This window comes from Felis catus, chromosome E3 (assembly GCF_018350175.1).
Source record: "Felis catus isolate Fca126 chromosome E3, F.catus_Fca126_mat1.0, whole genome shotgun sequence".
In the NCBI taxonomy this organism is placed as follows: Eukaryota; Metazoa; Chordata; class Mammalia; order Carnivora; family Felidae; genus Felis; species Felis catus.
The window spans coordinates 15108794-15134539 of NC_058383.1; the positions used below are offsets into that span (position 1 = coordinate 15108794).

The following is a 25746-nucleotide window of genomic DNA, read 5'->3' on the forward strand; positions in this document are numbered from 1 at the left end:
TCCAGCCCAGCTAGGGAGGCCAGCTTAGTAAGCAGGCAATAAAGGTTGAGTTCCTTCTGCCTCTCCTATGCAGGACCTTAAATCATGGAGGAGTTTATGGGTCTTGTTTATGTAGAGACTCTTTTTATAAGCTATTCAGAACAGGGGTGGGAGGGAGACATAGGGAGAGAAAAATTCCCTTTGAATTTCCATTGCTTTCAGAATCAGCAATTTAATGAGTCATGCATTCTGAATCCTTGCTTTGTCTACACGTTTTCATTTCAAAATACTAAAAACACTTTGTTTGGAACATGGACTATTTTTAGTTCATATATCAAGAGTCCACATCCATTTCTCCCCATATTAGAAAAACTTCCTTCAGATTGGGTTGGGGCAGCACCAAAGCGGTAGGGCTGTTTACTTAGCTGTAGTTTGTGGAAGCCACCTGGGCATCTCTCTGCCTCCTGGGGGCTCCTTCCAGCTGGCCATCTGGGCCTACTGACGATCCATGGGTCAGCTCTAGAACTGGCCCAAAGACCCCAGATCCCATAGTCTGGATAAAAGGGGAAAAACATCCCCTCAGACCTCCAGGCTGAGGAGTCAGCACCTTGGCAGGCTAGAGGCAAGTCAGGTCTTCATGCTGACTCAAAGAAATGAAGAAGGTCCCCATGGATAGGTCATCTCCTTCAGGTACATCAAGAGAAAGCCTACCCACACTTAAGCAAAGACAGGAATAAATTCTTCTGCAGGATTCTTCTGTAAATCTCAAGAAGAGATCTGGGAGGAAGGCTGGAGGTACCAAAGGGTACCCTACTTCTCCAGTCCCTGCCCTCTGCATAGGGTCTCTCTCCACCCTGCACTTAGAGAGTGCCCCCAGCCAGTTTTATCTACCTCACTGTTTTTGTTCCATCAGTGATAATTCTCTCGTCTGGGGACCACTTTCTTTTAAACCCTCCAGCTTAGAGCATTAATTGCAAGTACCTTTCCAGCACTTAATGGACAGCCAGCCAACTTCAAGAATGGGTTACAAAATCCAATATCTCAAGGAAGTAGGGTGATGAGGTACTCACTTCTCTGGCCATTGCCTTCCTCTCCCATCTGTGTATTTATAGTGGAAGAAACCGTGTCCGTGCCCTCTGACTCTCTTCCCCTGGACCCTGCTGATTTGATCTCGAATGGACAACAATGAGCCTATTCCCGGGGAATTTGAAATTGAAACCATGCTGATTCTCAGCTGAGGCTAGTTGCCAAATTGGCAGCTATCTGACATGGATACTTTTCACGTGGACAGAGAAACTGAGGAGATATAGATAGGCAGAGAGAAGTAGTTTTCTTGGGTTTACTGTGTCCCCCTAGGCCCTCATTCCAGCCACCTCCGAGGCCTTGGATTCCACGAGGCAACCCCCATGTCCCTAACCCCTGCCTAAAGTCTTCCAAATATATTTTCCTTTCCATCTAGGAGAGCTCTACCTGACTTCTGTTACTTGCAACCAAAATGGTACCAGGAAGGGGGAGAATGACCTGGGGCAGGAAGATGGGACACATTGAGGAGATGCCTCCCTACTTTGTAATTTTGCCTACTCTGCCCGCACCAGGCATAACCACGTGGGCCACCACACAGCCTGCTTCAGGGGCTGAGGAGGCCTCTGATGCTCTGTAGGCTAGCCCTAACATTGTCCCCTCTGAAGGAGTTTCCAACCAAGGAACAAAGGACCGGGACACAATGTGCTCCGCGAGACAACGTTGCTGGGGACTGTTGTGAGGACATGCTTCCGGTGGGCCGCGTTCCTGTCCCCTCCATGCCCAACCCTTGTGCTGAGACCCAGACCATCAAACCCCCCTCCCATGGCCCCACCTCATCCTTCTTTTTAGCCCTCTTGCTCTGTCTACTGCACAAGGAAATCTTTGAGAAATGTGTGAGTGTGTCCCCAAGGAAGGAGTAAGTAAATATGGGTTTGTGGTGATGTGAATGCATGATAGGAATAATCCAGGAGTCGTAGAGACCCTCGGCGTGGGGCCCACAAAGAATTGATGCCAACCCCCCAGGAGAAGCCGATGGTGTGGGAGAAGCAGACTGTTTCCACCTGGGCCACTGCTGCCCTTGGAGACGGGCGAAACTAATCCGTCCAATTCATGCCCATCACAGCTCTGGCCCCAAATCCTAAATCCCAAAGCCACAGGAGCAAATGAGGAAATATTTTTTATTGTGGGAATATGTTGAGCAAAATGGTCTTTCTGACTCCATCAGACTTCTTTGCTGCTTCCTGTACAATATCATCATGGCCAGTAGGGTAGATGACTATCCTTTCCACATTTGCCATTTGCCACAATGCCCACAGGACATGCAGAAGAGTTTCTCTGCCCCAGTCCTGACCTCCCTCCCTCAACATGTCCCCTTCTTTCCCAGGGCAAGCACCCAGGATTCGATCACTTATCCTAGGCTGAGGAAAGGCCGACCAGGAAATTCACCCTTGGAATGGACCATTCTTCCTCTTGGGGCTCCTCTCCTGGAAGCGGTGAGCTGGAACGGGGAGGCCCAGCCCAGGTCCATCCTCCCACCCTAGCCAACCCTCCTGATCAGAGACTTGCTCCAAGCCTGCCCTTCAGCACACCATGCCCTTGGCCACGGGTCTCATCAGCCCCCAGCTTTCACTTCCCAAACAGTAAGGTGTGTTGGAGAAGATTCTGGATTGAACCTGCAGTCTCGTCCCCAGCCCCTGGGAGAAATCACTAAAAAGCAGGAGCTGTAGTCACCAGATATATTCCCACTTCCTTTTTCCCTCCTGCAGCCCAAACCATAAACTCACGGCCCCCACCATGAACACTTTCGGTCCCTCCTGGCAACCGGTGGCAGAGACGGCTGGAGGGCCCATTCCCAGTAGCCCGAGGGAGACCATTCCAGAGCATATCCGATTCCATGACTCACCACAGACCAACTCCTTGATCACGTAGATCAAAATTTCCCTCTGTACAAAAAACCTCCCGGAGGTGAAATTCCTCTTGAGTTTTTACAGCCTTGAACGTCTCCAAGGGCAAGAAAGAGAGCAGGACTGAACCCCTGTGGCTCGGGGAGCACAAAACCCCTCCCCCTCAACCGACCTCCTCACCTGTAAGAGGGGAGAGGCAGGCAGGCCAGCGGTTACGAATGTAAGTTTCGGATTCAGAGAGATTTGGGCAGGAATCCTGGGTTTCCCTTTGCCTGGGCCATCTGGAGAAAGTTGTCGAATATCTTACTTTTCTCCCGTAAAAATGGGGTTAATGACACATCCTCCGGGGTTATTGTGAGGGTTCATTGCCAAGACTGGGAGACTGCGAGATTATCTCTGCCAAGCTCCTGCTCCCATGCCGCCACGGGGTACGCACTCTATAAATGATATCTGTCCTTCCTAACAAGCACCCCCGAACCTAATCAGCTCCTGACAGGGTCAGTCTGCAAACCCATCCTCTTGCTCTGTCCACACGTCTCAGATACAGCCCGTGGAAACCTGTCAGGCTCAAGACGTGCGGTAAAACCTCTGTACCCAGCTGGGACGCGCATCCTCTCAGGACCCCTCCCAGGCGTCCTGTCCTCGCCCCCACCCACAGGACACTCAGACGCTCGGCAGCAAAGGCTCCCAGCCCCCGCCCCCGCACCACCCCCTACCTGAGGGCTGAAAACAATCAAGTCCTGAGCAAACACTCGAGAAAGCGCTTTCTCCGGGGGGTTTGGGGGGAGAAGACTTGCCAAGTGGGGAAGTCGGGGGCCTGGCTCCTCGGCGGCTCCTCTCCCCCTCCGGGGGCTCCTCTGCCCCCCTTTTCCTCATTCTCAGGCTTCCCCTCTCCAGGTTGCTCGGGCAGCCGCATCGGAGGTCCAGGGCGATGTTCTCAGGGAGATTTGCGAGCACATCAAGGGAACGTCAGCGGAGACACACGGTCTGCAAGAAGTTGACAGAAACTTACTGCCCGCACGGTGCTGCTCGGTTATTTACTCAACGTCGGTTGCCTAAATTATTTACACCCTCCCTTCCGTGTTTAAACAGGACAATGCACAACCCGCACAATCCTGGCACTAAGAAGTATAATTACAGTTGTGACAGATGTTTAGTTATTAATAAGGCCTCAATGTCACCAGAGGGTATTACACAACAAACCAATAATGTGCCTTTGGAAGCAACCTTTGGAATATTTACAGGTACTTTTCCGCTCACACTCCCGGGGGCTCTGCTGTAGTATTCTGCTACAGCGGCCAACGTGATTGCAACTTGCAAGAAAGCCCGGCGCCTTGCCAGCATAATTTGTTGCCTGGCTGTTGACATCAGCAGAGCCACGGAATCAAAGTGGGGGCCAGAGTTAGAAATAGCCGTCTTCGGGAGGGGACTCTTGCCAAGCCTCCCGGCTTGTGACGCTGCTGGCGATCCCAGGGCAATGTCGTCCTGTCTTCTGTAGACAAACCTAACAGCGTCCAAGACTAGTTTCCTTCACCAGCTTCCAACAGGCTTGTTTCCCACGTGTACTGAGCGGCTGGGTTCCCTTTACGTCACCATCTCTCCTTTTCTCTCCCACACCTGGTTAACCCCTTCCCGTCCTTTGTGAGGGGGCTCAGGTTAAGACCCCCCTCCTCTGGGCCCACTTCTGCTGTTGCCCACAGTCTCCGCCCCCTTTCCCGGCAGCACTGCGTTGAGCAAAGCTCCAGGCAGGGAGTAATTCACATGCACACCGTGTCATGGGGGCCGGGGGCGGGGGGGGGGGGGAACAACCTTAAAATAATTGGTTGTGCAATAAATGCTTATTGAACTAACACTTGATCAATATTGGTTCTCTTTGGTTCCATACTGAAGTTAAAAGGAAAGGAAAATAAAACAGAGTCTCAAGAGGAGCGAAGCACAGAGAGTTCAGCTGGAAGGATCTTGGTGGTGAAACAAAACGAGCCCTGGTCACCTTACACCGAGTCCTCGTCTGAGAGAGCTGGCCCCGGGGGCATCTGCACATTGCAGCTGGCAGTGGCCTCTCCCGGCAACAGGCAAATGGGTCTCCAGCCCTCACTCTGGGTCCCTGTCCATCACCTCCTGGGAAAAGGCTCCCAGCTCTACTTCTAGCCTTCTCGTTCTGATGAGAGGTCTGTTTCTATATCTGGGAAGCATTCCCCCTGCAGAAGTCAGCTCATAGGGGATAGGCTCAGAAAATGCCTTTAGGAAACACAAAGGCTTGGGGCGCCTGGGTGGCTCAGTCGGGTAAGTATCTAACTTTGGCTCAGGTTACGATCTCGCGATTCGTGAGTTCGAGCCCCGCGTTGGGCTCTGTGCTGACAGCTCAGAGCCTGTAGCCTGCTTCGGATTCTGTCTCTCTGTCTCCCTCTCTCTTTCTCTGTCCCTTCCCCACTCACACTTTGCCTCTCTCTCTCAAAAATAAATAAACATTAAAAAAGTTTTAGGAAACCTAAAGCCTTGAAGAGGTGTGTGCGCATGTTATCAGTGTTGTAAACTCTGGTTGTGACTGAATGCGTGGTAGGCACTGAATGTCAGCCCCATCCCAGCCCAAATGAGACAGGCTCAGCCATAGGTAAGACACATCCATGCAAGCCTACTTATCTCCAGGGTTGCACACACACACACACACACACACACACACATGCTCACAGACAGGTCTTCAAACATTCACAGCCTATGTGTGATCTCACACTCACATCCAGCCCCTGCCCTTGGACACACAGCCACACAGCTGCACACACTGTCCCCTTCAACACGAGCACCCACAGGAACCCTCACACATGTAGGCACACAACCCATACCCGCACGCACTATGGCACCTGCTGACCCACACGTGCTGCGCACACATCTGTACTCTTGTCATCATCTCTAGTTACCACGTTAAGTTAAAAAGGAAAAACAAATGTCCTGTGTCATTACGGTAGAAATACAAAACAAAACAAAACAAAACAGTGTCATTTTATTTTCAGATAGGCTTTTAGTTGCCATGACAGGCTTCGCACCATGAAAGTTGTGATTGGTGGCAAACACAGATTTCAAAAGAGAGTAATTAGCTCCCCATATACAAGAACTTCCGAATATGCTGAGTCCCCTCCCTCATCAGTCCCCTCCATGCAGAGTGGACACCAGGGCAGGGGCAACCCCCCCCCCCAGTGCTAGCCTGGCCGCCAAGGCAGCACTAGGACCTGCCAAGAGCTCTCAGCAAAGATGTCCAAGCTGATGGTCACAAGGGCATTAGAACCCAATCCACTTAATTACTTGGAACTTGCTCCTAGCTCAACAGGAGCAAGGCCCTCGGGGTGCAGCTTCCCCATAAGGAACAATTACACCTGCTCAGCTGGCCTCTGCTGCCCTTCACTGCAGCACTCGTGATGTGTCAGAGAAACACAAAGCTGGGGGCTGGTCTCTTGGCCAAAAGGGGACTTGGCTCTTCCAGCTGGAAGCTATCTCCCCAGAATGCTCCTCCCCAGGTCAAGGCTGGCCTGTCACACAATGGGGGATACCAAAGGAGCCCTCCATAGGCTGGGGCTGACGGCCCAGGGTCAACTAAGTCGGCATGTGGATAGAAGATGGACGTGCACCCTGCCATTTCTCTAGGAGCTTCTCGAAGACAAGAGCCATGGTGCACACACCTGCCAAGTCCCTGGTGGCCCTTATGCACCTTGAGACCCATAGTAAATACCTGCTGAACATAACTCTTTGTCCCCACATTAACTGCTTATCTCTTTTCCTCATGAGAATCCTAAGGGCAATTAACTTCTAGAATTTCTCCTTCATGCCCCTTTGCCACTTGTCTTTATTACCATCTGAAAGGTCAGCCAGGAGCTGGTTTCTGAGCCCACGTTTTGAAGTTAGAGCTTTGGGCTAATTCCTGGACCCACAGTGGTGTCTTTCCTCTTCAGCTTTTCATTTCAACAAATGACCCAATCACTTCCTTTTACATCTAGAATGTTCCTTGAGCACTGCCCATCCACTGTGAGGCACTCAGGGCCACTCAAGGTGTCCCATCTACTCCATCTCTCTTACCAATGCATAATATGCAGAGACTGGGGGTGGTGAGGAGTTTGAGAACACGGATAATTGAATCAGGCCATGCAGGTCACATCCTGACTTTGCCGGTTATGGGCTGTGTGACTTTGGAGAAGTAACTTAACTCCTCTGTGCTTCAGTTCCCCCATCTGCAAAATGGGTCTCATAATAATGGCACCTACTTTTTAGGATTATTGTAAAGCGCTTGGCACAGAGTAAGTGCTACGTATGCTAGATATCATTATTAATTCCTTTCTTTTGCACCTAACAGGCTGAACACCCACTCTGTTCAGATGGGTGTTGGGCTGAACCTATAGGAGGATAGGGACAGACACAGCCCCAAAGAACCCAGAATCAAGATGGGAACACAGACACAAAGCATAGACCAAAGAAGGGGCTGCTCTTGCTTCTTCAGTTCAATGAGTCAGTTTGTCATAAAGAGTATCCAAGAGGAGGGGTGCCTGGGTGGCTCCGTCGGTGAATGTCCGACTTCGGCTCAGGTCGTGATCTCGCGGTCCATGAGTTCGAGCCCCGCGTCGGGCTCTGTGCTGACGGCCTGGAGCCTGCTTCGAATTCTGTGTCTCCCTCTCTCTCTGCTCTCCCCCACTCACACTCTGTCTCTCTCTCAAAAATAAATAAACATTAAAAAAAAAAAAAGTATCCAAGAGGGGAGGTTCTAATTCTTGCCTTCAGTCCCACCATTTAAGAGCACAATGGATCCCTGTGCCTGCCTCTGTGGAGGGGAGAAGTAGGGATGCAGTCTCCATGAATCGGTCAACCTCATCATTCCAGCATCCATGTCTCTGAGCATCCCGTTGGGTACATGGGTCACCGGCAAACTCAGTCCTTGGTAGACTGTCGTCCCTTTTGGAGTGTCTGAAAATGCAATCACTGTGGGAGCGAGGTATGGCTGAAAATCTAATGTTTATGATTGGAGGGCACCATCTTGCATTTTTTGGCATAAATAATTCACAAATACGGGGTAGATGCACCCCAAGTACTGCCCAGACTGATTATTCAGACTAAGAACCACTTCGAATGTTTGCCAAGAATGCTCCCCCCATTCTGACCACATTGGGCATCAGGTTAGTCTTTTGTATCTTGTAACCCCTGCTACATTTTACAGTTGTTGAGAGACACATTATAAGCACAACTGTATCCTCTGTAATGCTCAACAAGGGTTTTGCAGGTGGATCTTTTCTCTCAAAGTCCTCCGCCTGTGTGTCATCAGATTGATCCACAAATAAAATTTATTTTTGTTATAATGGAATGTAATTCTAATTAACACTTTGCTCATCACTTCTTTCACTTACTACTTTTTAGCATAGTTCAAGTTTATTTTTAGCATATTTCCCGTACTGCACATTACTATTATTTATAGTCATCTTGCTGGACTTCAGGTCTCTAGAACATATTCATCTTGTAACTAAAATTTTGTAACCTCTGACCAACATCTCCCTTCCCCTCCCCCGCCCTCCACCCCCTGGAAATCACCATTCTATTATCTGTTACTTCTTTTTTTAGATTCTGTATATAAGGGAGGTCATGCATTATTTGTCATTCTGTATCTGGCTTATTTCACTTAGCATAATGTCCTCCAATTTCATCCATGTTGTAGCAAATGGCAGGATTTCCTTCATTTTTTTTTGACTGATTAATATTCCAATGTGTGTGTGATATATATATATGTATATATGTATATGTACATATATATGTATATATGTATATGTATATATATCACACACACATTGGAATATTAATCAGTCAAAAAATGAAGGAAATCCTGCCATTTGCTGCAACATGGATGAAATTGGAGGATTATGCTAAGTGAAATAAGCCAAATATGTGTATATCTGTATACACACACACACACACACATACACATATATATATATATATACCATACACACACATATATATATATGGATTATATATATATGCATATATATATGTATATATATATATATATATATATATATATATATATATATATTTAAGAACCTAAGTGCCCATCAATAGATAAATTGATGAAGAAAATGTGATCTATATGGGATCATTCATTCATTTTCTTCATTGACTTATCCATTGATGAACACTTCGGTTGTTTCCATACCTTGTCTACTGTGAATAATGCTGCACTCTACATGAGAGTACAGATATCTCTTTGATGGTGATTTTGTTTCCTTTGGATATGTCCCCAGAAGTGTAATTACTGGATCTCATGGAAACTCTATTTTTAATTGAGGAAACTCCGCACTGTTTTCTACCGTGGTTGTACCAATTTACATGCTCACCAACAGCGCCCAAGTGTTCCCTTCAACACAATTCTGTTTGGAAGTTACCTTTGGACAAAACGTTGAGCGGAATGAGTGGTATTTAGCGAGGTACAACTTGCTGAGAGCAAGAAGTCAGAAGTAGAGTGTGAGGTCCAGCCAGCCCCAAAGCTAAGTCTTGCATTTACTGGAACACGTGGGCACTGGAGCGCCTTCTATAGGATGCATGTTGTCAAAGAAGAAAACAGTCTGCTCAACGTGCTGATGAGCAACAAATTCTGACCACGGTGGTTTGTGCTTATTGTCTCTGAAGCTGTCCTCCTGCAGAGGACACTTCACTTACAATATTTTCATACCAAGGAATATTCAAAAGCTCAAATAACAGATAAAAACTTAACTGCTGGTTAGGAAATGTCCAGTGAGTTTCTGAAAAATACAAAAGCACATGCTAAATGTTCCCTTAAATGTAACATAAAAGTGAAATTCACTTTCTCCCTGTTTCTACCCCAAGTCACTTAGATATATAATAATAACATGGATACCCAGACAAAGCCAAGATTCTAATCCACGTCTAAAAACTGTAAGTAGTTCCTCAAAAGCACCTGCAACATAATTCTGCAATTGCTACTCTTCAGGAGTCCCAATGTCCCTTCATGTCCTGGCTGAGAGTCACATAAGCAAAACATCCTAAATCCTGGTTCCTCAAAATGAAAACCAAGAAATATAAATGGCTCTGAGCAACTCAATCGAAAATTGAAAATCGCAACGCAGTAGGAAACTGGATACTTCCTTAACATAAATACATATATATCCACACCAGTTCAAGAGTCAGTATCCAGCCTCTTCCTTTTGAGAAAATCCCAGAGACTTAATTGCTAAAATCAAGATAAAGTCTCTATCTTCACTACTATTCACTGTATTGTTACTGTCTCTGTTACTGTTCCCACTGCATCGTCGGCATTAACCAATATGATTAGACAAGCAATTAGGGGCATAAGATTAGAAAGGAAGAAACAAAATAAAACCAGCTCTCCTTCAATAATATAATTATATATCTAGAAACCCAAAAGAACCCATGAAAAACCTATTGCACATAATAAGAGAATCTAACAAACTTTCAGGATATAAGATTAACATATAGAACTTATTAGACTTCATATATAGAAACAATACTGAGAAGAAGTAACACACAAGCAGAGCCTGTTCACAACGCCAAAAATAAATAAATTAGAAGTGTTACATATTTAAAAGTTCTATCAAAAGGAAAAGTAAAGGAATTCCTAAAAGTAGAAAATAAACTAAAACATGCAGACACAACTATATTTCAGGTCGATGCTTAACTTTGGAGAGAAGGATTTTTTTAATCCTTTAAAACTTAATATTTTGATTGCACATCCCAAGTGAGATAGAGCCTAGGGAAGAAATCATAAATAAATTAATGTTATTAGGAATCAAGATTTTCTGTGGTGCAGAAAAGAGACATAGATATAAAATTTTAAAGTGAAATAAGAACCCGAAAACTTAATTTGCATAACAATATTAGTATGACTTCAGGATTTATTTTTGTCTTTCAAGAACACGCGTGTCCCAGGGCGCCTGGGTGGCTCAGTGGGTTAAGCATCGACTTAGGCTCGGGTTGTGACCTCAGGGGTTCAAGAGTTCAAGCCCCACATCGGGTTCTCCCCTGCCAGTGTGGAGCTTGTTTCAGACTGTCTCCCTCTCTCTGCCCCTCCCCCACTCTCCTTCCCTCCCTCCATCTCTCTCTCTCTCAAAAATAAATAAGCATTAAAAAAAGAAAAAAGAACATGCATGTCCTGGCTCTGTCACTAAAAAGCCTTGACAGTTATAAAACCAGAAGCAATGAGCACCACTAGAACTCATACTGTGGTCTCTAAATACCATTTTCAGCCATAAGGACTCAGCTCCATGGGAGGAAACATAAAAGTCAGGCCTGAATACAGATAAGCTCCCAATGACGTCATGTGATAGAGGAGGCCAACTTTAAGATAGGTCCAATGGCCAGATTCAGAATAATCCATTACTCTGAAAATGGATATGAATGCAACTGCTAGGGCACCAACTACTCATTATTTTTTTAAAAGAAATGATAAATGAAAGGAAATAATCAAGCAATTCACCCTGCCTTTCTATATAGACTGTTGATGATAAGAAGTTCTTTAGAGAGGCATCACAAGTAAATTCAGAAGGAATGCTAAAATGAAAACAACCCCATTTTTCCACCTATCATGAAATAATAGATCTAGGTAATGATCATCAATGGCTATTAAAATCATAACGTGTAACATTGATAGAGAATTTGGCTGGGATGAATCAGGCTGATAGAACCTCAATCTTAACATCGACAAAGTGGGACAACCACATATTAAGTGCCTTCTGATGTGAGGCAATAGGAGGCACACAGCAAACCTAAACATGTTCTTTACATAGGAATAGAATACGAATTGGGGCACCTGGGTGGCTCAGTTGAGCGTCCAACTTCAGCTCAAGCCATGATCTCATGGTTCATGAGTTCGAGTCCCATCTCGGGCTTTTTGCTGTCAGTGCAGAACCTGCTTCGAGTCCTCTGTCTCCCTCTCTCTCTGCCCCTCCCCTGCTCGTGATCTCTCTCCCTTTCTCTGTCTCTCTCTCTGTCTCTCTCTCTCAAAAATGAAAAAACATAAAAAAGAATAGAATATGAATATAATCAAGCCCTCAGATATAAATACAGGGTCATAGAGCATAAAGAAATGTGTTAAATAACACGTGAGACTAGAGTAAAACAAAAACAGAATATGGCAAGTCCTACAGGACAAACTAGACGGTCTCTGTAACAAATAAATGGTATGGAAAGAAAAGGAGGGCAACTATTATGGATTAAAAGATACTTAAAAGAACTATCAATTAACTGTGATCCATGCATCTTATTTGGATCTTGATTTGAATAAACTACATAATTGAGGCAACAGGGAAAAGCGAACATGGGGATGATATTGAACAATTACTGTTAATTCTGTTGAGAGTGATAATAGTATTTTAGTTCCATAAATAAAAAGCATCTGTAGGGGCGCCTGGGTGGCTCAGTCAGCTGAGTGTCCGGCTTCGGCTCAGGTCATGATCTCGCGGTCCGTGAGTTCGAGCCCTGTGTCAGGCTCTGTGCTGACAGCTCTGAGCCTGGAGCCTGTTTCGGATTCTGTGTCTCCCTCTCTCTCTCTGCCCCTCCCCCACTCACTGTCTGTCTGTCCGTCTGTCTGTCTTTCTCTCAAAAATAAACATTAAAAACATTAAAAATTTTGGGGGGCGTCTGGGTGGCTCAGTCGGTTGGGTGGCCGACTTCGGCTCAGGTCACGATCTCGCGGTATGTGGGTTCGAGCCCCACGTCAGGCTCTGTGCTGACTGCTCAGAGCCTGGAGCCTGTTTCCGATTCTGTGTCTCCCTCTCTCTCTGCCCCTCCCCCACTCATGCTCTGTCTCTCTGTCTCAGAAATAAATAAACATTAAAAAAGAAAGCATCTGTATATATTAGAAATACATGTTGAAGTATTTATGTGTGAAATTACACACCATACCAGGAAACATAAAACAAGATTAAAAGATACCCATCATTCTCGGAGTTTGCGTTTCATACACCTAGTTCCATTACACTAGTCTCTATTTTTGTAATTTTTTGAAAAATTTGAAATTTTCCGTAGTAAGAAGTTTTTAAAATGGTTAGAAACAAGGTGGGATAAGTATGGATCTTGACACCTTATCTTGTGTGTAAAGGGGACAGAATATGCTCTGGACACATGGTCAGTTTTGCATTCAAGTGGGTTGGACATTCACTAGTGTTTGCTGAGGTAAGTAGATGAAGAGGCCAGGTTAGAAACGAGGGCGCGGGACAGGGGCTTCTCCTTAGCTTTCCTTGGCTGAGTAAGATGGCATAATAGAGTTTCTGCCACCCTTGCTGTGATCACTGGCATGGTAGCTCGGATGATCCCTGCAAACGTGCTCAGGGTTTGGAATTAGTAGACACCTAGTAAATGTTTGTTGAATGAATGTGGGATGCTATGAAGCCCGTGCCTACAGGATGTGCTGTGAGGCATTCCAAACAATCCACCCTCACGCTGAACTCTCTCACTTACAAGTATATCACAATGGCTAGAATGTCCGCCATGACAGACACTCCTTTCGTCCGTGACCTTGTTACAGGAATTGTTCTTAGACGTGGAGTCTCTGGACAGGGGCGTATGGTGATTTGTTGTAAGGTAAGTGGCAAGTAAGCTGTGACTAATGATACTAAGCACATCTAAGAGAAGAGTATCATTAGTCTTCATAGTACAAGGATATTAGCATAACCAGGGAGTCCTGCATGGAACGTAGCAAGAAAAGGGGGGGGGCATCTGCTGTCTCACTTTGGTCTTCAAAGGTCCCAATGGGTTCATCCCAGCAGGATTTGGTGTGCAGCCCCAGGCTGCAGGGCCCACTTAGCCCTGCTGCGACCCCTGACGGACCCCCCACCACCTTAATCTCACCCACTCCCTGCCGTCTTGGACCCACATCCAGCCTCTGACCTGAAGACACGGTATAGGAAGTTCCTCCAAGTGACTCCCACTCGTTGTACTGGCAGAGGAGGCAGCATCTAGCTTCCCTTTGCTAGATGCTAGATGCTAGATTATTTGACACCAAATAATACCATACCTCATGTTCCAAGACTCTAACTACGTTCATGTTTTAACATCTGTGAAGTCAGGGAGACTTTTACAATCGTTGACATCTAAACTGGATGAAATACCTAGTAATGGCTGACCCAAATGAAGTACTCCGTGCCAAGCGTGGGGTTCTAGGAACTTGACGTGAATTTATTACTTAATCCTCATGATAGCTCTGTGAGGCGGGTCCTAAAATTAATATTATCCCCATTCTAGAGGTGAGGAAACTGAGGCACGAGGCACAGAGCTGGTGAATGGCGGAAGGAGGAACATGCATGCTGTGTTCCCAAACATGGCTCCTCTCTCGAGCCCCACAGTAGGGCCCACTAAGTTTCTGCAAAGAGGCTGAGGTGGTGCCCGGCTGGTGCCCCTCCTGCCCAGCCCTTGGGGATCCCCCAGAGCATCCTGGCAGGGTCCCTCTGGCCACCCACAGCCTCTCTCTTTATCTAGCATGCATACAAATGCTGTCATTCCTGCATGTGCCATGGCCCCAACCTGGTTGGCAAACGTGGCACCCTATGGGGGACCTTTGGGGGCCAGGCGCGCTCTTTTTGTTTTCCGCTGCCCAGGATTCAGTCATGAACCCCAGTGTGGACCCTGGTTCCCTGCCTCCTACCACTTCCCCTCATTCAGGGGGGAAGCCCTGCCCCCAGGGCATCCACTCTCCTGGCTGGGACTCTTTTCCCCGGACAATGAAAGATACTCAAGACAGCTCCCAAATACGGACCCAGAATGCTGACTGCCACCCAGACCCCACCCTGGCTCACTGGGGCGCAGGTGGGCCTGCATGCCCAGGGACAGCCATTGGATGAACTGACCCCCAGCCCCTGTCCAACCCCCCATGCCTGTCCCACCGAACCTGTTTTGGGAAAACCAAACCGGGACACCCAGTCAGTCAGAGAAAGACAAATACCGTACGATTTTACTCATATGTGCAATGCAAGGAACAACACAAATGAGCAAAGGTGGGCGAGGGAAAGAGAGGCAAAGCAAGAAACGGACTCTTGACTGTAGAGAACCGTCAGTTACCAGCGGGGAGGTGGGTGGGGGGATGGGTGAAATAGGTGATGGGGATTAAGAAGTGCCCCTGTCGTGATGACCACTGAGCAAGGTGAAAGTGTTAAATCACTATATGGTACACCTGAAATTAATATAACGTTATATGTTATATATATATATGTTACATATTATATACATTATGTAATACTATATATAAATATAAATATAATTTATATAACACTATATATAAATTAATATAACACTATACGTTAACTAACTGGAATTTAAATAAAAACTTTTAAAAAATACCTCACGTTCCAAACCAAGCCCCAGGCCTTGGTCAAATTCTCTGTCCCCAGCCTCAGGAAGTTTCCAGAACCTGTCAACCATTGGAAATCCCCAATACACCCCGCTCTCCCTGGAGGACCCCTCTCCCCACCCCTAAAAAGAAGCTCCCAGATGATGGAGGCCACACCCCCCAGCCTGGTTTTCCTAGTAGGACAACATTCATCCATCTGCCTCCTGGCCATGGCTGGTCCTGCTCTGCCAGCTCCCTGAGAAGCTTCCAGAAGGCCACGCAGGCTGGCGCCTAGAACCTATTTCGACAAGGTCAGTCCCACCCTCTGACCTGGGGGCTGCCTCCTGCAGGGGAAGACATTATTAATACCTGCTTTTTCACTGCTGGGCGTCCGGGCAAGTTTTGCCACTGACACACGTGCATACATGCATGCATGCCCGCACACATGCACGCATGCCCACACACGCATGTTCCCCTTCCTTCTGCTTCCACGCCGTCTCTGAGGCTTTCTGCTTTTAAGAGTCCCCTAGTGGGGAGCCTGGGTGTCTCCGTCGGTTAAGCGTCTGCCTCTTGATTTCTGCTCAGGTCATGATCTCCCGGTTTGCAGGATCGAGCCCCATGTCAGGCTCTGTGCTGACAGTGCAGAGCCTGCTTGGGATTCTCTGTCTCCCTCTATCTCTGCCCCTGCCCTGCTTGCATGCAAGCAGCAAGGTCTGGAAGGACCTCACTCGACCTTTCCCGACCCCACCCCCACTGCCACTCTCACCCTCACCCCAGTACAGGAGCATAGAACTTTCTAGAGATAGAGCAGAAGGGAAGAGTTTGGAAATGGCCAGCGTAAATTGCCAGTGTGGGTTAGTCAAGCAAATGTTTGAGAAAGGATGTCCTGAATTTTCCTTAAGTCTCTTTCTCTCTCCCAGGACTGCTGAGACGCAGGAGCTGTGGGCCAGGGACCATGTGCCCTGTGTCTCCACGTGTCCCCACCCTTTGCAGTTGCCAAGTCTATCCCTCGCTCAAACATTTGTTCCCGTTTTTGTGACGTGACTGGATGGCCTGAGACCCCCACTGGTCATTTAATTGCCCTTCTCGACGGTGGTCCTCTTGCCTCCAAATGTACATCCTGAAATCCAGGGATGCTGTGGACTGGACTGTGTCCCCTCCGAATTCACATGCTGCAGCTCTAACCCCCAACTGTGAGTGTATTTGGAGAGAAGGCCTTTATAGAAGCAATTTAGGCTAAATGAGATCGTAAGTGTTGAGCCCTAATCCTTTGGGACTGTAGCCTTATAAGAAGAAAAAACAACCACTCTCTCTCTCCTTCACCTTCTCTTGCTCTCTCTCTTTCTGCCATGTGAGGACACAGTGAGAAGGTAGATGTCTGCAAGCCAGGAAGAGCTCCCACCAGAACCTGACCAGGCTCTACCCTGATCTCAGACTTCCAGTCTCCAGAACTGTGGGAAAATCAATGTGTGTTGATTAAGCCCCCCAGTCGGTGGTGTTTCTTCATGCAGTCAGAGCTGGCGAGGTTTGCACCCTGCTCTTGGCTCAGCACTAGAGTCTAATTCATACGAGTGTGGGATCCTTATTTTAAAGCAGCCAGTGGTGACCCCAGTGCCTACAGGGACTGGGCGGTAACATAAAGATACAAAAAAGCCAAATGTCCAGTACAAAGGTGGCAGGAGACCATGATGGAATGATTCCCCTTGTCCAAAGGGGTGGCCACAGCTCATCACCAACTGACTGTTGCTGTCGGGATACGTTCCAGTATGGCCAGATGGAATGTTTAAAAAGGAACTGGAAACGCGGATTGTTAAAGTAATATATCAGCTGATTTTTAAAATGCCGGCGACCGCGTCAAAAGTTTTAAGACAGCAACAAAATAAAAAACACAACAACGCAAGAACAGCAATGACAGACCTCTTTGCGGGCTAGCTCTGGTCCGTGAGCCATCTAGTTCACCATCTCATTTGGGAGGAACCTCCTGGACAATTCTGGAAGCCAGAGCAGTGATTCAGATGGTGGGACCCCGGCAGTAGGAAGAGGCCTGTGTGTGGCTAGGGGGCATAGATGTGGCCCACCGGCCTCACCATGGGGACCTGGCTGTCTGGTACAGGCCGGCTCTCAACTGTGGCTTCCCTCATCAGTGGTCATGCAGGTGCCTGTGCCCCATGTACTCCCCGGGGGCCAGGACCTCCCATCTAGAAGCAGCACAAAAGCAAACAGCCTCGGCCCCAGACTCACTTTGCCCGGGCGCTATGGCGACGCTCTTCCAGAAGCCGATCACGATGCCTACACGGGCCCCTTCCCTCCACCCTTGACACTTCCCGGTCTCCACCCGCGACGTCACACCCAGCTGGAATGCACTGGAATGAGCTGGTACAGGAGGCAGAGAAGTGCAGGACAGCAGCAAGAAGCCACAGGGAGCTGAGGCCAAAGCCTCGATCCAGGGCGTGCTTGGCCAAAACATGCTCCAGGCACCAGGACGGCTGCCAGAGCAGGCTCACCTCCTCGGGGATTCCCAGTAGAGGCCTGAGTCCTCATCTAGGCTGGAGACCTGGAGACATGCTCAGTACGTACGGCTGAGGAAGGTCCAGATAGGGATCTAGAGGCCGGGCTTTGGGAAACACCAGTGCCGTTGGGTGCCCTCCACCCTGCCTCCCAAGGAGGACGCGGACGAGACCTCCCACGCAGCGGACTTTGGTTGCCCAGAGGGCTGGAGGCTGCAGTCTCCGGCATGTCGGAGGCATCCTGCAACCCCTACTTTATCCCTCCAACCCAGACGAGACAAAGATTGGACGCCAGGCAACAAAATCAGGGTACAGAACCACCACTGGTTTGTGTGAACAAGCCGGCATTAAGGACCTAAACCAAAAGTGACAAGGAAATCAATTACAGGCCCGAGGGGGCTCCGCTCCCACCGAGCTCTCACAGCCCCTCTCCCGCCAGCACCGGTTCCTAAGTGACTATTCCATCAGGCCTTGTGTATTTGAATGTGTTCATTATATTTTAATATGATTATGTTCAATCCAGTAGACTGAAACAGATTTGTCCAGATGTATAATTAGTTTCTAAATGCTTATTATTCTTGGTGGCAGAGTTGGCAGAGGCTTTGAGAATGGAGAGGAGTCCATTAACTCCTCTTGTTCATTAGTCATGGTTGTGGGGACTCATCAATAGGTCTGGGGTCACCCTGGCTTCCCTGGGACACACGGGCCTCAGACTCCGTCGCGGTGATCTTGTGCTCTGAGCCCCACCCAGCGATCGCTGGGTCTCCAGGTTGACCTGGAGCTCCTCCCCCTCTGCCTGCCGGTTCTTCCCCATTCCTCATCTTTGGGAGGAGCTCTGTACCCCCACCCCAGGGGTCTGGAGGATGGCAGTCCCCACATTCGCCACGGTGTCCCTAGCACCTAGCACAGGACCTGCCCTGGCTATATACCCACCACTCCTGGGCACGCCCAGCTCACCTAGGGCTCCTGGAACTTGAGAGAGCTTTCCAAGGGGACAACTCTTTTAGACGAACCCTATCTTGATGGGCCTTCAGTGGCTCAGGCTCTTTATATCCTAGATGGTGACTTTGCTTCCTGGTTGGGTAGACCGGCTGATCCACTGAGAAGCAAGGAAGAGAGACGATCCCAGGAACACTTGGTTTTCCCTCACTGATGCCCAGGGGTACCTCTGGGCAGGGCATTTGCTGGTCATTTTTAACTCAGGGCTTATGTCTGGGTCTTCTTGAGGAATCCTTGGACGCTGGGCTTGGGAAGTACTCTTAGTCCTGACTCTGGGAATACTGTCCCAGCTCTCTTTCCGCAGCTGGCCTGGGAGTCATTCCAGGGATCTGCCCCATCTTCTGAGCATTCCCAGGGTGTGTATGCAAATCAGCGTTCACTATAACCCTAAGCCTAACCCTAACCTTAGCACTGTCTGAAGACATAACCAGAAAGCAGCTTGGGAAAATAAAGCAAGACGCCACAGACACATAAGTTGCATCACAGACACATAAGTTGCATATGTGGGCTTTGCTCCAGCCCAGGAAGAAATAGCTACCCGATCTCACCCTGCACCCCGCAGGCCGCACGACCTCTCACAACCCCAAACAGATACCACTTTTCATTAGGTAGATGCTGCCTGGGAGGCTTCGTTCGCTGCCGATGGATACCAGAATTTCAGGGCTCCTTTACCCCTGACTGTCATGGGCTGGGGCCAGCAGGGCAGTGACGGGGACAAGCTGGGACTCACCTGAGCACCTGGTCCCTGGGATAAGGGACTTGCCTCTTCAACAACACCCAGCAAAGGCAGTAGAGCTTCAGAAAGAGACAGGCTGCTTTATTTCCCCAGATTCCTGGGCACAGAAACTCGGTGAGGCGGGCGGCGGCGGGGGGCGGGGAGGTCATCATGCTTCATTTCCTCGTTGCCCAGGGCCTTGGCAGAGCAAGTGCTAATTCTGGGAGCTGTTCTGGCCAGACTCGTGAGCGTGAGAGACCACAGCCCCCCGGCTGTCTAAGAGCTTGAAGGGAGGGGGCTCGTGCTGCCTTCAGATCCACCCTTTGGAGAGGGACCCCGGCTGGTTGTGAACCTCCCTCTCCCATCCTCTGCCCCTAACTAGTCTCCTCTCTTCAGGGGACCGTCAGCCCAAGTGGCCCTTGCTTCTGGTGCCAAGCGGCACCTGGCATTGTGCTTTCAGCTGACTTAAAACGTTCCTTTCCAGGGAGATTCAATTTCAATACACATTTATCATTTATGCTGTTAATGCTTGCTCTTAACCCTTCGTGTAAATTTCCACCGTCCTCTTCCTCTCTTTTCACCTTTTTGGTTTTACCTCCTTACTTTGTTGGCTCTCTCTTTGACACTAAGCGCATCAGTGTCATCTGATTTTCATCACCTCGTCTTTAGTTTTACTGGGTGTTTATTCAGAATGTGTGTGTCTCGTGTGTTTCCTTTTCTCTTTATTCTCTCTTAGTTTTCTTTCCATCTCAAACTTCGATTTTCCTGCTTTCTGCCATTCCTGCCTCCCTGTGCACAGGTAACCCTCTACTTACCTCCCTGGCTTTTTTTTCTTCTGCTTTTCCGAGGCGCTAATAGGGCAAGTCTACCCCCAGGGCAGAAAGTGCCAGGCTGCACACATAGGTCAAGGGAAGAGGCTCCTTCCTTCACTCTGTCCTTGGAGAGCTGGCTCCCCAGATAATCTCATCCCAGGAGACCCCTGAGACACCGCCCCTGAGCCAGGGCAGGAATTATTACCTCCCTAGAGGGGGCCCATGTACTCTCTGGAAAGGGCCTTGCATCCTGAGGGCCCACACCACGTAAGCATTCTAGAAGGAGGCCTCACATTTTATAATAATCCAGCTGCTGAAAAACACATGCATCTAAATTTGTGCCTTCCTGCCAGCTGGCAGGAGGGGCCCAGCTTCCTGCCCCTGAGCAGGAGCCCCCAAGATTGGCCAACGCTCAGGAAACGCAGCAGAGACAGACCGGTACTGATCTGTGTCACATGTATCGAATTTCAGACCGGGACACCTTGTTTTATGGGATTTTAAGAAGACCCTTCTGTGGGGCAGGTCCTCCAGGCCCGGCTCCACAGAGAGACAGATGGGGCCAAGCAGGGCTATTCGGCTGTGACCACTGAGCTGAAATTCTCAGCTGAGGAATAGTCTCTTAGGAACCACCCTGTCAACTTCATCTAGGGCTTTGTTTTGGGGACAGTGACCAGCTATGGCCAGCACTGACCCCGCTGTATGCTGCTTATCTGCCTCGACCCTGCTGGGGCCCATCACCCACAGTGCGGCCTGCGGTGGGCTGCAATTCTCGCCCACAACTTCGTCCCCCCCTACCTAGGTGGCCAGGCAGCCTGCTCCTCTGCAAAGCCAGAATGATCTTTGGAAAGTATAAGCTACATCACATCATGACTTGCTGAAAATTCTTCTTCGGTGATTTCTCATCCTATGTGGAACAAAATGCCAGTGCCTTCCTGTGGTCTATGAGGCCGTGTGTGATGATCTAGCTGTGGTCCACCTCTCTGACCGCCCACTCATCCCTGCTGCCGGATCCCTTCCTCTCCAACGCACTAAGCCCCTTCTTCCCTCAGCATTTGTATACCTGATGCTCCCTCTGGAGGGCTCACACCTAGATCCATGAATGCCTGGCTGCCCCTTATCATTCAGGTCTCATCTCAATGTCACCTCCTAAGAGGCTGGCCCCAATCGTTCTTCTACCCACTCCAGGCACTCTCTATTTTTTGCCATCATAGCACGTATCACCATCTAAAATGATCTTCTCCGTCTACCTACCTGCCTGCCTATCTATTTCTTTGCTAAGCTTGGGAGTTCTGCTTCTATTCATCACACAGTAGCTCGTATTAAACCAACTCTCAGTTGTAAATAACAGTCATAACAAATAGCGGTCATAAATTCTAGGCAATACGTAAAAGACTCTAGTGCTCAAAAGGCACTGAGAGTGACCAAAAGTAGGAAGACACTGAAGGGGAGTTGGAGTGGAAAGAGCGAAAGGCTGAGCGAAACTGAGCAGCTTCCTGTTTTTATGGCTTTCACCCAAGGGCAGCCCCCCAAAACCATCAGTACCCTGTGAGGCCAGACACTGAAGTCTTACTGCTGAGGAATCGGAAGACAGAGTTGAGGGCATCCCCGGCAGCTAGAAAGGATGAGAGACGCCCCAGAAAGGAGAGGATCACAGAGGGAGGGACCCAAATCTCGTGAGTAATGCTGTCAAACCTCTGGTTGACCCCCAAAGTCCGCACGGACAGGGCAGACTTGAGCAGCCCAGCCAAGCTTCAAAGAACTGAGTGGACACTTCAGCCACCATCCAGCTAAAACAAACACATTGACAAACAAATAAATACTCTTCAGATGAACATAACAGAGCCCAGAGTCTCTACTGCATAGCATTCGCAAAGTCCAGAGCACAATTCAAAATCACTGGACGTACACACAAACAGAAAAACATGATCCGTACCCAAGAGGAAAGGTAATTGATGGACACCAAGTTGATTCAGATTTTGGAATTAGCACCAAGTCATAATAGGCAATATTTGCTACATTTTTATTATCTGTACGTCACCACTAGCATGTGAGCTCCGTAAGAGCAGGAACCTGTTCAGTTCTGTCCCTTTCTCTGTCCCCAGCTTTTAGAATAACAAACGATGTATAGAAAACACCCCAAAACTATAAACATGGAATAAAGCAGGATTGTATTTTTTCCTCCTTGTTTTCTATCTTTACTACTTGAGGTCCCTCCTAGATGAACTGAACACTGACAGAGAACAGAGCAATCTTATTCTTTTTTGAACACAGAGCACAGTTTTATGGCCATGAATTACTAGTGGCTGTTATAGACAAGTGGCTTTAATCTCTAATTGCTGTCAAAAAGAAAGGAGGTAGACCAGCTATCCTGAAACCCAACGTCATCATTTTTTAGAAAACATTCTTCATCACTTAGCTGCCGTCGGGTCCAAAATATGTATGTAAAGTTAGCTTGCTCTAGGACCTGGGTGTTCAATTTGTGCCCAGTTTATCTCAGAGGAAATTATGACGTCCACGGTTAAACATAATCGGTGTTTACAGGGACGTTAATCACTGAGGTAGATGTTTACATTTTTTCTGGATCAAACTTTTTTCTGCCACGGTCAGAGTTTGGGAAGTTGTTAGACCCTTGGTCTAGACTCTAGATGGGACCCCAAATTCTCCTTGAGGAGTTTCCCAGCCCTGCTCAAGGGCAGGGTGATATTCAAAATTGGTAACAACCCATAGGGCGCAGACTCTGACCGATCAAAATGGATGCCAGTCAAATACCAACCAATCAGAAGAGATACCAGCTCTAAGGAACTGGTCCGCCAGGAACTGCATCCTGCCTAGCATTCTGTTCAGGAGGGTGTCCTGGTCACCTCCCCAGTCTCCATGAGAGAGTCAGTGCCACCTCCAGCTCTACCAACTGTTAAAGCATATGGGGCTGGACCCAACCAGCAGCCCAGGGCAGCTGCCCTCCAAGTACTTGTCAAGGAGAATTACCTCAACCTTCACTGCTCAAGGCTCATGCTGTTGGGAGAACCACCGCCCATCAAGTCAAGTCCCTCCCTTTTTCTAAACTGTAATTGTCAAGCTACTATTCGCAGTGGGAGACCTCTTTCTTCAAGTAAGTCTTACGAGGAACCCCAATGTGAAAAATGAAAGGAACAAAGCGGAGAGGGTGGGGTGTATAAACCCCAGTGCAACCCCCTCCTTTACCATCTCCCTTACACACACACACACACACACACACACACACACACACACATACCTTAAACACTGCAGCAGCCTCCGACATTACACCACAGAATCACTCATCATGGAGAACAGCTTGAAGGAAAGGCAGCCTGTCATAGGCTTAACTCTGATTAGGATTGAGTCAGACCTTCAGAGAGTGTTTGGGGTAGCTCTGTCTCCCTAGCCGTGCCCCCCACCTGGAGGAATGTTACAACAGTCCTCCCTATTAAGTTCCTTGCCATCTGGACTGGCGGTAAGGCGGGTCAGGACGCTGCTGGTCGCACTGCACTGTGGTCCGTTTTGGGGGACCTGTGGGGGAATATTTCTTTCTGCCTCCAGTAACACGAATAGCTGTGCCTCTCCTGAGCAGCTGGTTTGCTTTTCTCACATGCATGCTGGGTCTGCAACCAAAGACTGCTTCCCTCTCTGTGTTGGCTCAGAGAAAGCCCAGGGCTGCCCTGGAGTTCACCTCTAGCAAACACAACAGGGTCCGATGTCATGGATTTTGCGTCCTAACCTCACTCCTGGCTCCAGCCTTGCTTCCTCAGTCTTGTTTTCCCGGGGTCTTATTTTCTCCGTCCATTTATTTGTTATTGAATTATGTCTTGCACTTGGACATGCGTCTTTGCAACCTGCCCTGCACCGCATCCTTTCTGGAACTAGGTGGAGAACCTATAAATGGATCCTAAACGTGCACCGTGGCTCTCCTAAATTGGCCACTTTACGATCTCCTTTAGCAGGCACCAGTTCTCACGCCGCAATTTCACTGTCTTTTAAAACTAGGAGATCACTGCCCGGCCGAAGAGACAATGCTGATGAGCTAACTAGATTCCTCTTTATTACAGACTCATGTGATCTTGCCATCTTGTGGGTGTGAGGCACCACAGCACCAGTGTGCAGAGGGGAAGTGCGGAAGGAGTAAACCCATCGCTCACCCAAACCCAAATATTTGAATCCAAACATTTACTCCTCTCCCTACACCCCTCCACGGACTATGCTAAGGCTTTGACGGGGCAGAGGGCAGAAGAGGGAGGACTCAGGTTATCGGACAGTCTCAGCGGAGCTTAAGTGTCAATTTCTGCTCGTACAGTTTCGTTTGCCTCCAACTCAGCGACCAGAAGGGCGAAAAGCAATCTGAACCATCCAGTTGTCTTTCAGATACCGGTTAGTCTCCCCACAGCTCCACGCCGGGAAGGCAGCCTTAGCTCCCAGGGTCAGAGAAACGGGTGAACGGGTGTCTCAGCAAAAGCAGCACATGCACAGGAAAGCAGGAGCTGGACCACGGAGCGTCCTCCGCGGTTCGTGTGATGCCGAACTCCGAGGCTTAGGTAGCAGCTCCGCTATATACACAGGGATGAAATGGAGACGATCTGGAGGAAAATCCCTCCCGGAAGGAATGTAAGACCAAAGAGCTCTCCCACACTGGCCCCACGCTCCTCAGTTCACCCGGGACCACACAGATGCAAGGCTGGGAGACCCCCCCCCCAAGATCAGGGACGGTGGCTGTGGTTCCTGACACTCCTGGGGGAAATCCACGGGGCACCAGTAGATGGATGAGCTCCTGCCACTCCCCCCCCCCCCCCCACCCCCCGGGCAACGCCAGGATACAGTCAGCGCAAATGCAAGAAAACCCTCAGCCTTGGCATTTGGGAACCAGTCTGAGCTTTTCATTCTCACTTTCGCTCAGGCAAAGGTGTTTCCCGCTTCAGACTGGCAGTCTCGCTGGTCTTGGGAAGGCAATCGGGGGCCGGGGCTAGAAAACCGATGAGGAGGACGTCGGCCTCGGCGCAAAGGCACGTCTCAGGGGGTTGGAGCCCAGTCCAGACAGCCACCTGGGACCTGATTCAAAATGCGCACTGGGAGCCAGGGGCCGCCCGCACCCCGGAGAATATCTCTCACGACAGAGGGAGCCTCACCCTCCGACCCACAGAGGTGAGCCCAGGGGACACGCCGGCCTCCTCTCGAAAATGCTGGGGAGACCCCGACAGCCCCGGAAGCGGCTGGCTCCCCGGTGCCGGACCAAGCCGGGGACAGCCTGCGCTGAGCTGAGGACTGTTTGGCACCTCCACCGGGTTCTCAGAAGGCAGAGAAAGAAGCATCCCTGCGGGGATGGCAGGAGAGAACGTGCTGGAAGCCCATCTGCAGCCGCTTTCCACGCTGGAACATTCGGTCCCAGGATTAGGGAGGGTGGGCACTAGGCCTTGCGGGGTGTAAACACTGGTGACACGCGAGGCGCAATTGTCTACACCGCCCTCCGCCTGCC

The 25746-nt window shown here is 48.9% G+C and overlaps 1 protein-coding gene across 2 annotated transcripts in view; it reads right to left on the minus strand.

Annotated features, from left to right (window-relative positions):
- The window catches only part of CALN1 (calneuron 1), a 529481-nt gene that overhangs the window by 484100 nt on the left and 19635 nt on the right, over positions 1–25746 (minus strand). For both annotated transcript variants that reach the window (XM_023246900.2, XM_023246898.2), the window contains exon 2: positions 3623–3893. The gene's annotated coding sequence lies outside the window, so the exon portion shown is untranslated. The remainder of the gene's footprint in view (positions 1–3622; positions 3894–25746) is intronic.